The sequence below is a fragment of the Sciurus vulgaris genome (genome assembly GCF_902686455.1).
Source record: "Sciurus vulgaris genome assembly, chromosome: 10".
Taxonomy (NCBI): Eukaryota; Metazoa; Chordata; class Mammalia; order Rodentia; family Sciuridae; genus Sciurus; species Sciurus vulgaris.
In genome coordinates this window covers 4,537,931-4,554,389 of record NC_136470.1, presented here as the reverse complement: position 1 = coordinate 4,554,389, position 16,459 = coordinate 4,537,931, and the positions used below count along the sequence as shown (strand labels likewise).

The 16,459-nt window shown below is 49.3% G+C and overlaps 1 protein-coding gene across 1 annotated transcript in view; it reads right to left on the bottom strand.

Annotated features, from left to right (window-relative positions):
* DSCAM (DS cell adhesion molecule) overlaps positions 1-16,459 on the bottom strand; it is a 738,606-nt gene that overhangs the window by 596,104 nt on the left and 126,043 nt on the right. The window lies entirely within an intron of this gene.

Below are 16,459 nucleotides of genomic sequence, written 5' to 3'. Positions count from 1 at the left end.
CACGTCCTCTGTGACTGGTCACTCAGCATGATGTCCTCCAGGTTCATCCTTGTTCTAGGAGGTGTCAGAATTTCCTTCCTTTTCAGGGCTGAGAAATATTCCTTTGCAGGTCTGTCCCAGGATTGCTTTGTTTGTCCATCTGTCCATGGATATTTGCATTATTTCCACCTATTGGCTATTGTGAGCCATCTGCGGTGGACATGGGTGTGCAACACCTTCTTTATGATGGATCTCTAAAAACGTGTCCCCAGTTGTTTTTGTACAGGTGACTAAGCATTCCTAAACTAAAACACAATCGATTCAAATAAATAGAAGACAAGTTTAGTGTTAAAAATAATTTTTCTTGTGTAACTTGTATAAGAGAAGCTTGAGCTCCATCAATACTGCTGCTGTTCGATTACAGAAAATCCACCCTGACTCCAGGCAGCACCTGAGAAGAGCTCAGAGCCGGCTCTGCAGCATGGAGGACTGAGCAAACGCTCTGGTGAGAAACGGCACAGCGAGTCCCCAAAGAGACCCTCGCATGCGGGACCACACTTGCTTTCTCAGGGAGATACAAAAGTTCATTTTCCTCGTCGCATGACTTTAGAAGAAAATCTCTGCACTACTCTAAATGGAGGAATATTTGGAGAGAGAACAAAGAGAGCAAAGGAAATGATCCAAAGTTTGGAAATTGTGAAACTTACAACAAGAAGTTAAAAGAATTTCTTCTCAAGAAGAAGAAAAAAAAATCTTCTCACATAAATACGAATAAAGAAAGGGATAACTGTGCGCAAAACAGAAAAATAGTTCAAACTTAACAAAGAAGGATTAAAGTCAGACTCCTTGGAAGCGCTACAGAAATTGAACATGGAACGTCAGGAGAAGGAAGGCCACCTCGGACAGAAGAGCAGCCACGCTGTCTGAGCTCCTCGCAGGCTGGCGTGCAGGCAGCACCTGCGGGAGGCTGTGCCCTTCCTGGTTCTGCAGGCCGGACACCCAGGATCCATCTCCATCTTGGCGAGGAATCTCTTTAGACAGGCAGAGGGCCGCCAGTCCCCCAAATCTTGCAGGACAGAGACAGGCTCTGCTTCTCTCATCAGGACACCAGTCTCAGTGGCCTGGGGCCCACTTTGGTGACCTCATTTGAATTTCATTACTCCTGGAGTGGCCGGCCTCCAACACAGTCACATCAGGAGCTAGGACGTTTGCATGGGACTTTGGGGGACACGATTCAGTGTTTTTGTACTTAGCTCAGATACATATGGCAAGATGATAGTGCCTAGTAACCACCGCGTGGGTGCAGGGTGGCACGGCCAGAAGGCATGTCTGCCTGGCCTTCATGCTTCTCACGTGCGAACTGCTCACCATCCTTTATGTCCACTAGTGTGAAGTTGGCCAGCAAGAACGCAGTGCGGTCTCCAGGAGGCAGAGCTGGAGGACATGGGACAAAGCCCACAGCGGTCCCTAAATGAGAAGGCAGCTTGGATGCAGGCAGGAGGCAGGGACAGCAGGTGTCATGAGGCCCTGGCCAGGTGGCTCCTGGAAGGCAGTGCTGGTGAGCAGGACGCCCATGCCCCGGGAAGGCAGTTCCCAGGGGCCTTGTCTACTCACGCACCCGCCCCACTTCTGGTTCACAAAATTACACCATCGGAGTTTGACGTTTCCGTGAGCTAAAATCCCGAGTCTCCCTCAAGGACCTCTGATCTTCCCCTCCTCTGACCCACCAGCCAACATGTCAAAGCTCCCCCAAACCTGTCCCAGAATCATGCCCTGGTTCCCTGTCCCCAGGTGGACCACGCGAGTCACGTCTCCTAGCAACTCAACTCCACACAGCAACGTGGCCCCATGGAGCCAGAATCCAACAGTTGACCACCACCCTACAGTATCCAGACTGCCCGGCACAGCCAGAGGAGGGCCTGGAGGCCTGGCCTGGCCCTGCCCTCACCCCCTCTCTACCCTCTGCTTGCTTGGAGGTCTTGGCTCCAACCCTGGTGCCTCTCTGCCTGGCACTACCCTCACGTGGCACTTCCCTCTTGCTGTTCCCTCTTTCCCACATACCACCTGGACCATCTGCAGGTGGCCACAGCCCTACTTTGTTTTAATAAGGATAAAAATGACACTCAAAGAGGTACAAATTGAATTAGAATCCAGCAAAACCCAGTGTCTATATACCATATTCCATAAAAATAGGATTTCCAAATTCTTTCTCTCTATCCATGGTGTTTGATGCTGTGCAAACATGTTTGCCTTAGTCACCCAATCCAAGGCCTAGAGGAAACCTACTTCATATAAACTAACTTTACGGAACTTACATTTGAAAGTAAATTTTCTATTCTGTAAAGGAATAATGTGAGTTGTCTAGGAATATGAAATAAAAATTAATTAAAAAAATAAGAACTACGATTACTTTAGGATTTATGGTGCATGAGACTGCATTGCTATTGTTTGATATGTTATTGCCAAAATTTTTTTCAAACCCAGAATCCACATAACCTTTGCCCTGCGCTCTTTTAAAATGTGTTGTTTTTAGAGATACATGACAGTAAAGTATATTTTGACATATTTATACAAACATAGAGTATATCTTGTTCCCGAGCCTTTTGATCTCTGTGGACATAGCTTGGGAAACTGGTCAAAACGATCGGAGCTAGCCGGGCACACTCCTGTAATACCAGCGGCTCAGGAGGCTGAGGCAGGAGGATTGAGCTCAAAGTCAGCTTTGCCAAAAGTGAGGTGCTAAGCAACTCAGTGAGACCCTGTCTCTAAATAAAATACTGAAGAGGGCTGGGGAGGTGGCTCAGTCAAGGAGTGACCCTGAGTTCAATTCCTGGGATCTCCACCAGCACAGAAAAAAACCTATTCGATCTAATTAGCTGGAAGGAACACTCTGGTCTCGGAGAAGCACTGCTAAGTTTAAAGGAGAATTTTCTTTATATTTCTAGTCTTGTCCCAGAATTTCAGGCCTCATAACCTGCAGAAAAATACTTCACTCAATGCATGATTAATTTTCAAAACCTGGCCTTGGTGAACTGCCTACTCCCGCCTTGATGGTGTGCTGATGGCTCGTGTTCAAATAGATCTTGGGATTTGTGCTACAGCTGTTTCTCCCAACTTCTCATTATGGAACATTTCAAACACACATGAAGGACAAAAAAGAACAGACAAAACCTCCAAGTACCCACAACCAAACTTCAGCAATGATGAATTCATGCCATCAGGCTGCCCTCCCTGCTGGATTATTTTGCAACAAATTCCCTCAAATCATAATGGTATTTTTAAAAAACTCAGTGTTGGCTTATTTGCTAAAGAAGGTAAAAAAGCCACAACTCTCACCCCACCGTTTATTTGTACACACACACACACACACACACACACGCACGCGCATGCACACACACACACACACACACACACATACACAGGAACTTTTTTTGTGGCACGGAAAGCCTGTGACAGACATTCCTCCAGTTTTAGTTACTCTTGATAGGAACTCGGTGTAAAATACGTGTTCCAGACTGCAGGGACTAATATGGCAGCTGGCTTTCATCTGTCAGATGGGTTTGATCCACACAAACCCGTCAACAAACCAGGTCAGCGGGCGAGAGCAGAGCAGAGAAGAGAAAAAATCAATAAATCCTTGAATTAATCATGCGGCCGTCAGGGAGAATTATGGGTACACAAAATGAAACGGATACGTGGGGTCTATTTGCTCTTCTCTCCTCTGGTTACTCCTTCATTTCTGCCGGTGAGTAGCTCTCCTGTAGGATTCTGACCCCACTAACCACACTCCTGAACTCGGTGCAAATTACTTTCTGGATTCATAGTTGTTGCTCCCCATAATTCTTCCAAGAAAGACTCTGAGACTAAAAATGGGTGAATCAAATGTAAATCACAGGAAAAAAAATTTCACTCAAATTGTTGTGTTCGATTTTTAAATTCTGGTCGCATACAACTTTTGTAAACCGAACCCCATACTCTGTTGGATCACGTGACCTGCAGAGCCTCTGCCAAGGCACCCCCTTCCACCTTGGATACCCAGGCCTGCTGTCACACACAGGGTTAAAATGTTGGGCACACATCTGGGGGACAATTTACCTAACACTTCAGAAAGAAACAGCCTGACCCGCCAGCCTGCCTGCCTTCCTATTCTGCACAATAGACACCTTGCAAGGGTAGTTATAAAAGACCTATAAATCAGTTGCCACCATTAGTAAAAGCTGGCTTCATATGCGATCTAGAATTTTAAAATAGATGTATCTACAGACACATTTGCTTCCCAATGACAGAAAATGGGTGTGAAATCTATGAGCTTGTCAGCGATGCCATAAATGTACGTTTTAAATAAAAATACATGAAATTGACTTTCCCACTCATCATTATCCTTGAAAGGATGTTCTTACTATTTATAAAGGTTTTGTTTTTTTTTAAAATCACAATATAAATAAAGATACTTAAAACAAATATTCTGGTAATTTTGACAAAGCAAGAGACAAGCACATATGTATTCATCTTTCCATAGCAGCAAATCACAGCCATAAACAAAGAGCAAGGGACTCAGAGAAATAACCTATGTCCACTTGTGCAGGACCAAATACAGCAGGTGAAGATTCACTGAAAATCCCGCATCGGGCCTCAAGCCAGAGGCTCTACGTGGCTTGCATCTGAAGTTGACTCTTTCAGGGCTCCATGGAAACCATTTGCTGGAGATCCCTGGACGCATGGCCCGCAGTAGGATTCTTGGGTTTCGTTCCAGGGATGAGACGGTGGGAGCCCACAGAAGAGGAAATGATCCAAACATGGAGTGGCTTGTGTTTTTTCACTGAGTGGCCAGGCGTACAAGAACTCAGCAGAAGAGGGCGTGACGGGGACAGAAGGGACACAGACAGACATGAGCACGACAACACAGAGCGTCTACCTTCTGAAGGAGTCCAAACAGGACCGACCAGTCTGAGATGGACTTTTCCTTGACATTTCATTGTGTGTTGTAAAATCTGGTAGCGTAAACGCTTTTTTAAAACCTCGCATCCTGGGATAACACTTTAGAGAACAAATTGTCTCCCTTGGCAGCGGAATCTGTAGAATCGTCACGTGCATCCGGACGGCGCATCACTTGGCTCCCCACTGGGATCTAGCCTGGCTGTGTTCCCTTTCGGAAAATGGCCCTCCTCAATTCCAAGTTCATCTGGCTTTTTCAATGATAGGGTTTCAATTCAAATAGATAACAATGCCAAGGACTAAAAATTTCACCATCTAATTAAGGCGGGGGCTCAGGGTGGCCTTTCTTTCCTAATATCATCTGTAGTTTGAAAATGACTTGATGAAGACTCTTTATAAAAACCCCTTACTTTTCCTGGTACAGAACAACTGTAGTAGAAGATACTGGGACAAGGCCATGGGCACAGAAGGACAGAAATGTGTGCGTGGAAGGAGTAAAGGAAGCTGGGCTGGGGGAGAGCAGGGTGAGCTTAGCTGGAGAGCGGGATCTGCCCCCATCTGCACCAGAGGCGAGCTATGAACCACAGATCTGCGTCAGCGAGGCAGGGACGGCTAAGCCACCCAGGTGGGGAGGGGAAGGAAGGTCGCACAAAAGGCTGAGGATTCACACAGTCTCGGCTCGGTGCTTCTGGAAATCTCTTGTTCACTGGTTTTCACAACTGCATCAACATGTCCTGATTTCAAAAAAAAAAAAAAAAAAAAAAAAGAAAGGCACAGGACACCCGTGTGACGATACTTCATCTATCACAGAAAATAAATGCACTCAGATGGAATGTGTGTGTTTCCCCAAATTCACGTGTTGAAACTTGACCAACGACGTGATGGCACTAGGAGGTGACCAACGACGTGATGGCACTAGGAGGTGACCAACGACGTGATGGCACTAGGAGGTGACCAACGACGTGATGGCACTAGGAGGTGACCAACGACGTGATGGCACTAGGAGGCAGAAGCGTTGGCATGTGATGTGGAGGCAGGCAGAGCCCCCAGAGTGGGACACGTGTCCTCATGAAAGTGACCCAGGGAGCCCACGCACCTCCCACGTGTGAAGACATGAGTGCGGTCTGTGTTGGGGAGAGGGCTGCATGTGAACCCTGTCCGGCACCTCGATCTCACAATTCCAGCCTCCAGAGCTGTGAAAAATAGACCCCGCCTGCAGGGAGGCCACCCAGTCTTGGGGAACACATTACAGCAACCACAGGGAGTAAGATTTCATGCGTATGTGCATTTATCTCAAATGAGCCCAGAGGTACATTTTATTTTCATCAATATGTATTTTAAATGAATATTTAAATAAAACTCAGATAAATCCATGCCAAATTGATCCATTTGGAGAAGTGCAATTTTTAGTGAACTTTTAAATAAATAGTAGAACACAGGTTTTTGCAGTTCCTTCAGTATAGCAAGCTTGATAGATTTAAATGCTTTATATCTGACGTGTCTCTCTTTCTCCAGTGCCCTTTCTCAATAGAGCATGTAAGTTTTTTAAAATGGCAACTTTTAGAGCAATTCTTCATCCATGATTAAGTGTTTAAATGGCAGCAATGAAGAAATTTTCAAAGAAAAAGAATGACTATTGCCCAAGACCCCAGATCGGGTGGAGTCCCCATCCCGCCCCACACTGCTTGGGTAGCTTTTACTTTCGGGGTTCTTTCTTCAGCCAGAAAATAGCTCTTCAGTGCAACCTCTGGTTCTGTGAAGGAGATGGGTGTGCTGCTGGGGAACTCACCCTCACAAGCTCAAGGACAGACCTGACCTGTCTTCCACACAGAAACCCTACAGTGTCCGAATTCACCATCATCAGTTGGTGGGTCACACTGACCCTCTTTTGGTGCAGCATGCACGCACACGTTAAAGCCATGTATGTCTAGCTGAGTCTACTTGCCCAATCGTCCCTTTCAGCCCGAGAGGCTGGTGGCATCTCAGCACTCTCTGAGCCGGCTCCTCGGGGACTGCTCTGACATACTTCTGAGGTGCTCAGCAGGCGAGGATCCCCCTGACTTGCGGCACCATGTTGTATCCAGTGCTGTTTGAACAGATGTCGCAGTATAAAATCGGAAGGAGGTTATGACAAGAAAACCATTCCACGAGGAGAAAAAGGAGACAGGCTTTGCTTTGGTAAGACAAACACTGGGAATTTGGCATTTCTAGTTCCCCAGAACAGAGTGCCATGCAGAAGTCAGCTGTGAGCTCCAAGCTGCCTCTGGACTCGCCCAACCCGGATGCTCTGCATCAGAAGGGGAGGTCACGCGAGGTTGTTCTTTCGCAGGAAATCAAAGGCTCAACTGAAAACTACCACTGAGATTTCATCTCACACCAGGCAGAACAGCAGCCATCAAGAATACAAATAAGAAGAGCTGGAGAGGACATGGAGGAAAGGAACCCTGCAGCACTGTTAGTGGGACTGCAAATTCCTGCAACCACGATGGAAATCAGCATGGAGGCTCCTCAAAGACTAGGCCTGGAGCCACCGTATGACCAGCTCTGCAGTCATCGGACGACAGTGACACCTGCATACTCGTGTTTACAGCAACGCAATGCACAATAGCCAAACTAGGGAACCCGCCTAGGTGTCCGTCAGCGGATAAAGAAAATGAAGCCTCTACACACAATGGAGCTTTATTCATCTATAAAGAAGAATGAAGTTATGTCATTTGCAGGAAAATGGATGGAACTAGAGAGCATCATGTGAAGCGAAATAAGCCAAACTCAGAAGGCCAAGGGCCATGTTTTCTCTCATATGCAGAAAACTAGAGAGGAAAACGGAAAAGAAAGATGGTGAATTTCATGAAAATTCAAGGAGGTCAGTAGAAAGAGGAAAGGGACCAGGGACAGTGAAGAGGGGCAGGAAAGGGGAAATACTGGGAAATGATATCAGCCAATTATATAACAACACAACATTGGGTTGCATGCACAACTATGGAACAACAAATCCCATTATTAGTTCAAATAGATACATAATAAAAATAGAGGGAAAACAAGAAAAGCAAAGGCTCTTCTTCCTCAAAGCATCAAAACACTTAGGAAGAAAATATTCTCCAAAGTTAATGAAAAAAACTGCTTATTCAAAATTTACTCAGTAAATATTGACTAAGCGTCTGCTTTGTATATGGCACCATAATAGGTATCCTTGGAGTAGACGGAAGAGATGGTTGTTAAATAAAATGAAATTAAGAAATTATCTTTGTCCTAGGCAACTATATTTATTTTGATTCTTCTCTACATAATATCGTTATCAGAAATATTTATCGATGTTGCTCTCACAAGCACAATGAAATTCCCTAAACATGTCAAATAGTCAGAAGTTTAAGTCTAACTTGGATCACATATTGAAAATGCTTTTCTTGATTAAATAAGCTGATTCTAAGAGTTCTGCTGTTATGAATGGCATGTCATTCAGTGATGTATTTGTCACTTCCATGCATTTATGCACTCTGGGAAACTGAAATAAAGGATTTGTTTTTGTTTTTGTTTTGTTTTTTAAGGCAAAATATCTTCTAGAGGGAGAGTGGCAAGACCATGCCTTGGGTTTAATGGTTGGAGTTCTCTGCACCATCATCTGTAAATTGGGGCCAATGAGAGGGACTAGCTTGTGGGTGAAATTATTAGATATGACCCAACCTCTGCTGTATGACTGTGAGCGATTTAATAATCCAGATGTGTCCACAGGTGTCCACCACGTCCTCCTGACTTCCTGCAAATGCCCTACTCCGACTAAGCTGTGAGTTAAGGCAAAGCACAGATCCTCTCAACCACATTCTAGCTTGTTTTAGATTTCCAACTTCGTGTTAAGGAAAGTAAAAACCTGATAAATTAAGTCAGGGGTTGTTTTTTAATAGAATTCTACAGACTGTGGGTTCAAAATCCTCCTAATGGCTCATGTATAGAAATCTGCATTTACAGTCTATTTTGTTGTTGCTGTTGGTTTTTTGTCTTGCTGAGGACTGAACCCAGGCTTGTGAACGCGGGGCACGTGCGTCAGCCCCGTGGTAACGCCTTTTTAAAGGAATTATATTCGCTTTTACATCCAAGAAGCACCCCACGAGCAAACGTGGATGAGTTTGGACACACAGTGGTCTGACATCCGGTTCTGGACCAGGGGACACTTCAGAAAGAGCACAAAGCAGCACTGGCCAGCTGGGCCGAGCCATGTGCTGGGCCCATCTGGTGATCTCCTCCTGTGGAGGGTCCTCGCAGCACCTCAGGATATTCTCCCCTGCTGTTTCTATGTGCAGATGAGGACACCGTGGTGCCGGAAAGTCATGCGGTCATTGCCCAGGTCACAGGCTGGTCCAGCTTGGATCTGGGTGCAGGAGGTCGATGTGGGCGCAGGGCCCTCGCCAGGACCTGCACGTCCACAGAGGAAGGAGCAGAGAGCCACGCCGCGACTCACAGGGGACCCTTCCTCAGCCTGGCAAGGCACTTGACCTTTCTGGTCATTATAAAGACATGTGAATGATCCACAGAGAGAGGCCGAGGAACTGCTAAGGTCCCACAGTACAGACTGCCACTCAGAGCCAGGCCTCTCTGGTTCAACCCACCCGTGGCCTGGACTGTTTGCCCAAGAGGCACACGGAGGCCGAGAACCCCCTGGAAGAGCCTGAGGCCCCACCTGGAGATGTTTAAAGCTGTATGGAAAGTGCTTTTGCTCATTTCCGGTACTTGCTTCTTGGTTTCTCGACAGGAACATTCCGACTCTACTGAGTACAGAGCCACACACTGGGTCCCAGTGTCGGCGAAGCCCGGTTCTGGACAACCAATGCCAGCACCAACCCGACCTCTCAAGAACCAGAATGGACAGAAATATTCTGCTGTGCTGTCCCTGCCTCTCCAGACCTGGACCTCACACGGTCAGCACAACGCTCCCAAATGTGATCTAGCTGTACAAGTTTCGGCCCTAAGCGATCGCTTACCCGATAGAAAATCAGATGGAACAGATTTCGGAACTTGGGGGGACTTTTGGAGAAGAAAAACATAGTGCGTTGTGAGTTTTCCGACCACCTGTCATTTGGGAAGTTTGTGGTCCCCTCCTCTGCTGATTGCGCCCCCCTTTGCCTTGGAGCAGGGAGCACAGAAATGAGACGCCGAATAACCGGCACATGACACGGTGACACATCCAAACTGCGAGAGGGCGCAGCTGCTGGACGCCTCACAGCATCATATTGCTGCGATGCCTCGAGTCCCACAAAGCTAGGTAGGCCATTGAGCACGTGGACTTCAGGAAGCACAGAATCACACTCAGAAACAGAGTCTATGTGCACAGGACCCAGAAATGCAGGTCATGTTGGCGGGAGGACGGAGCCAACGTGCACTCCTGGGCAGTCAGAGAAATGGCCTTGGATGTGACCTCAGGAGGTCACAGGTGACTCTGGGGAGGGACTGTCTACATCCTGGAGGAGGAAGGGCCCCGAATACAGGAGAAGGGACAGTGGTGGCGTGGAGTGATTTCTCCAGAGTCTGTCGCAGAACAGAATAAAGGCAGGGAATGGCAGAGGAAGGTCGGCACAGGAAGGCTTTGTTTGAAATGGGGGCCCAAGTTCCTGTGCTCTGTGTCCTAGAGAGGATGGCGTCCAGGAAGGTCAGGCAGAAGGCAACAGCGGAACTGGAGGGAGGTCCACCGGCAGGGAAGAGGGACGTCTTGCGTGAGGGAAGCAGGAGGACCACAGTCTTCCAGGTAGGAGGGCCTCCCAGACCTGGGCTCCAACTCAGGTAAGTAGAAGTGCTTTTCTGAGTGCCTGGGAGCTGTTCTGGGGCTGGGGATGGTGCCTAAGGGCTCTGGGGAGCAGCCCAGGAACACGCTCAGTGACACACAGGGAAACATCCAAGAGTCTGGCGGTGAGGGAAGGGCCAGTCAGCACCAGCTGGTCAGATGTCTCCATGCCCGGTGTCCAGTTAGCCCAGCAGGCAGAAGGCAGCATGTCACTGCACTGACACCCTAGACCACAGAAGATGTGGCCACGTGGTCACTGAGGAGAGAGGGCACATGGGCTGCCTTTTCTTCCCTGTCTTGGGCTGACTACCATGGTGGCTGTGCCCGATGGCCTTCTGGAGCCCCTGGCACCAACCTCCCTGCTTAGGGACTTTCTCCACCTGGTCCAGCTCCTGCAAAGACAGCAGCACCAAGAGCCCCGCCGGATCCTCTGTATCTCTGGTCTCGACGACTTCCTGACATGATTTTGACCTCCTCAGATCTAATAAAGTACCCAGGTGGAAACTGTGTTTCCAAGTCTTGAATCCCATTTGCTGAAGCTCTCACGCTGCCTGAGCAGCCCTGGTTTCCAACACCTGACTTGGGCCTGTTGATGGTGTGAACGGACAGCATCACAGTCACCCTGCCTGACACTGTGCGGTGATGATCCTGTCACTCTCTCTGACTTTCCTGAAATAAAAACTCAGATGAGCAAGAGACCAGAGAATACACTTGGGTCCAAATTAGGTCTAATTGGCATAGCTGGCCATCTGTTTCCTATGTTTGGAAAGATCTAGAGATCCAGGCATGATTGACAGAGGAGAAGATCCCCAATGGCTGAATGTAAAGTAAACTATCTTTACAATTTGGTGGAGCACAGGAGGAATCTGAGTTGATGTGCTTGCAAACTTGGGGTGGTAGCTTCTTGAGGCTGTGGATGTTCGGGTGCTGGGTGACGACTGTCTTCCTCGCTTGCTTCAGCAACGGTGATGGGCATGTCCAGTAACTGATGGGTGCAAGCTTGAAAAAGAGCCAAGGCACTTTCATGCAAGAAGTGACATACCCAGAGTGGCCTTACCAGTGCTGACATTGGCGTGCACGCCTGCCCCTTAGCTGCGTCTGGGAACTGGGGTGGAAAGGTCCTGGGACCCCAGCAGACGAGACAGTCCCCTCTGCCAAACCTGTACCTACAACGTGATCTGTGCCAAGCACTTGGTCTCCCTCTGGCTGTCTGGGATGGCGCCACAGGCAGAGGGTGTCTGTGTGACCAGCCCCAGTGAAACCCTGGGCACCGAGGCCCCATGACAGAAGGCATTGCATCTCTGGTCACAGGAGCTGGGCCTGGCTTCCAGTGGCCATCGCCCACACGGCCTTTCCCATTGCTGAGTTTGCTGTCCCTCCCCTCAGTAAGTCTCACCCATGGCCATGACCACACGCAGAGTCTTGAGGGCCTCCTAGCTAGTTACCAAGCCTGGGGTGGTCTCAGGAACCCATGACACACACACAGAATGTTCTCAGGTCAAGTCTAAGAAAGGGAGAAATGACCCAGCAGTTAATTGACTTACGAAATGGAATATTCAGTGTGGAATTTTAATACCCTGACATATTCTTGTGAGAGCAGCCCCATGAAACCTTTCCATCCATGTGAGGAAGCTATAGCATGAAAAGACACCTTTCACTGGGTCATCAGCTAATCTCACACTAAAAGCCAATTTCCTCTTTAAATACTGAGAGTGGGAAATCGAGGGGTGTTAGCTTGGCCAAAAGAGCCAGCGCCTTCTGGGCAGATAGGATCTATGTATGGCACACACGTGTGCACCTCACACACAAACACACCCAACACACACACTGTCTCTGAAGAAGGGTCCTGTGTTATCTGTGATGCTCAGACCTGAATGTAGCACCAAGCACTGGCAAATGCTTCCTGCAAAGCACCAGCTATGTATCCTTTGATATTTTATGTGGACTGAAAATTGTTCCCTTTTACCCTAAACAGGAGGAAGAGGACAGTCCTTGGACCCGACCCCCTCGATCTGCGGAGATAAAATCCTCTACTCTGGCAGAGGTATTCAGATGAGAAATTTTCTAACAGAAAATTGGGCCTCTGCTAAAGAGGGAGACGGTTTCTCTGGGAACAGTAAAATGTTTGCTTTTTCCATTTTCCAAATCTGGTTACCCTTGGGCTGTGCCTTTGATGTTAATGTAGCTAAACCCCCGGTGAGAGTCACACAATTTTATCAGGAGAGACAGAAGTTGAGTGCTGGGCTGCCTCACTGCTGCCCCTGATGGGGGGCTGTCCTCAAAAGGCGCAGAGAGCCGACCCGAACAGCAAGCTGGCCACTGTGCTTCTCTGGGATGGCGTCTCACCTATCTCAACATCAGTGACACCACCAGAGAGCATCGCCATCCACACGACAGGGACTTTCTTCCAGTTACATTAATATTCTGATACTTAAAAGGCGTTTGCTCTTGCAGAGGGTAAGGTAAGTAACAAGGATGTTTAGAAGATGCACAGAGACGCGTGACTCTTGCCACTCTTGGCTCATTTGGGGGAGGTAAGAAGATGACGGGTCAGAAACCAGCATGTTGATGGACCCATGGGTGGCACAGTGTATGCCCGTCCCTGTGCCCACTCATGAGCCCCCTGCACCTGAACCTGAGAGTGAGGTAAAGCCCATGGGGCTCTGGGGCCCAGGTGGAGGGCCCAGGTGCACAGGACTGCAGTGTCGACCACAGGGACCTCTCCTCCACCCGGGGATCCCAGGATTGCTACTTTTAGGCTTTTGGATTTCTCTTTCTAAATATGTCTCAAAATAAAAGAGTTCACTTACATCTTCGGTATTGGGCCTGTGGCAGAGGCACAGTGTGATTCCCGAGTGGACACTCAGGCCACTGATGCTGCCCCGGGGCCAGCACTGCAGGACTCAATGTGCAAGGGCTCCTGGGAACAGCATGGCTCACACAGGGTCAGGCGGTGGCACGCCAATGCTTTCCAGTCACCTTCTCAACCACAGAGCAAGGACAACCAGGGAGACCCCAGCAGAAACCATGTGCTGCTGCTTCTTAAAGGAATAGAGCTTGAATTTTTCTTTCACTAAAAAAGGATTTAGAGAACATGAATACCCACTTACCTCACCCAGCTTCCAAAGAGCACCTGGCCTACTAAGGGGAGGTATTTGCTGCTCTGGAAAGTGTTGCCCCAAGGGCCCCCCAGAGTCTCCAGGCTGAGCACCCCAGCATCACCAGGGAAGCTCAAGCAGGAGCAGAGGCCACAGTCTGTCCCCGTCCTTCAGGGCCTTCTCCCTGTTGCCAGCAGAGGTCCCCCAGGAGTGTCAGCCAGTCCTGGGGCTGTTACGTAGACCCACTGCAGGGTCTCATGCCAGCTTTCTCACATGGCTAACTTGGTGATCACTTTCCTCCTCAGGGTGAAGACCAGCTAAGGGAAAGGCGACCATTTCCTGGGACAGATCTGCCAGCCAGATTCACTGCAGCCTGGGGCATCATGGGAATCCAGGGAAAGGGAGGTGGGGTGCTGACCACACAAAGGGGTCAATCTAAAGTAGTTCAGCAGGAGCTGCGGGGGCAGGTCCATTGACCCCAAAGACACACACTCCTTTCCCCATCCTCTGCTGTGTGTGTGGCATGGTGGACGTCCTCCCTGGAGCTTGGTGCTACCTTGGAACAAACTGTACCTGGGACCTCTGGGCTGGCCAAGGTCATCCAGTGTAGCCCCAAATCAGAGCAAATCCCCAGAGGCTCAGCCCCTCAGCATGAAGGAGAGCGGACCCTGGCCCCTCCTGGCACCCCAGCCTTTCCCTGCTGTCACCTGTGCCTGGTCCTGGCCTCAGAGAGAGATGGAATCCTTCTCCACCTCAATGACTTGAAACGGGCTTATTATTAAGATCTCTGAGGCTGTTGCCCTCTCCGTCACCTCGGTGACTCTGGGACTCCTTCCCTGGGCACAGCGCCCACAGCAGCAGTAACAAGCAATGGCAGGTTGCACTGTGAGGTTCAAGTTCTACCTTATACATAGGGTCACGGCACAGTGCTGGGGCCCTGTCCTCAGGAGCAAGGCCATTTTTAATTGCAGGTCTGTTCGCCTAAGGCTCAAGGAGCTGAACGTCTCTCTCTCCCTCTCTTTCCCTCTCCCTGACTCAACAGCTTCTATACAGACAAATAAAAGCTGCCGACTGACAGGTTCCTCAACCAGCTAAGCTACCAGGCTGCCGCTGTCGGCAGAGGCGGTGTGGAGGGAGGCTCACGCATGGTGTACACGCTGTTGTTTCTGAATTTTTACCGAAGAGTGAACCGGGAGCCCGAGGTCCAGGAGAGGGCATGGCAGATCCCTCAGCCTGGTGCAGCCTCCCTCTGTGGCCTCCCTCCACCCAAGCTCCACACACAGGGCGGCTCTTCCTCCGCTTAGGCTCACTTTGGAAAGAGAAGTCTGTCCCCCCGGGTTGCAGACAGCCGAAGCCACACCTGCGGCACTCATCGAGGATGTCCAGGATGCCACACGCGTGTCCTGCCGCGCAGACAGACCCTGGTGGTGCAGACTTGGGCTCCCCAGCCCTCCGCTCCTCCTGCCTCCTTCCAGACATGGGTCCCACTGGTCAGCACAGCCACTGGATTTGCTTTGGTGGATTAAACATGAGCGGAGTGCCTCGTGTCACTCCAGCTGTGAGCACTACGAGGCAGCTGTCACTCTCCCGCACTCTCTTCCTCTGCCAGCGCAGACAGTGAGGCTGGAGACAGGGCAGTGTGGGAGGAGGACAGGGCCTCCGTCAGCCGAGGCCACAGTGCCTGGGAGCCCCAGGTGCTCCTGCCCACACCACCTAGCCACGCACATTTGAGGGTCTTTCCCCTCCGACTCTGAGCTCAGCCAAGAGACTCACTCAAATCTCCCCATCTGCCATTCAAATAACCTAAAGATCCCCTGAGGAGAGGAGATTCAGACTATTAAACCATGAAAATTAGCAAATAAAGGTGTCTAGGCATGTCTCCATTCTGATGATTGCAGTCATGTTCCAACCCTTAAGCAGCATTTTTCAATACCCTGACAAATTACGGTGGTTCGCCAACAGAGCAGCAAGCAGCTCCTGCCCGCTGAAGCGTGAGGGGTTGCCTGCCCGTGAAAACAGCATTAGAATACACACAATCTCCCTGTGCATCCCACATTCCTGACACGCGCTCTCAGGGCAGAATGTTTCGAGTTTGACTTAGATTTTTACTTGTCGTAAACTAACCTATCCTCCCTAGCCAATCAGTAGGCGGAAAACAAGAATCACCTTAGAGAGCGTGCGCTTGGACCCGAGTGTATCACGCATGTTACAAGAATCTGCTCATCCCAGGTATTTCCCCAAAGCAGACAACGCATTCTTCAATGTGCCAAGAATCACCGTCCAGGGGGACGCAAAATAGGAAACCTGTGCACAGTGCCCACAGGGGCCTCTCCAGGTAAAGAGCCCAGAGCAGAAATTAACCTCCAAACCGTTAGAAATGGAAAACCACAACTTTCTTAAGGGCGTTTCAGCTCTGACCGTGAGCCTCTGCATTATTCACGCACAGTTCTGAGCCCCTGTTCTTACTAGACTCCTCGAGTCTGAGATCAGAGATGCACATTTGCAAAGACCAAAAGCGCACAGAACCACGGCTTCCATTTCCCAGGCTCAAGTTTCCAAGGGTAGGTCCCACGCATGTCACCGGGGCGTCGTGGACGCAAAGCCTCTACTTATCCACTTTTAAGAGCAGAAATACACCCACAGTTATCTCATAAATGTCAGCACAATGCCTCTACTT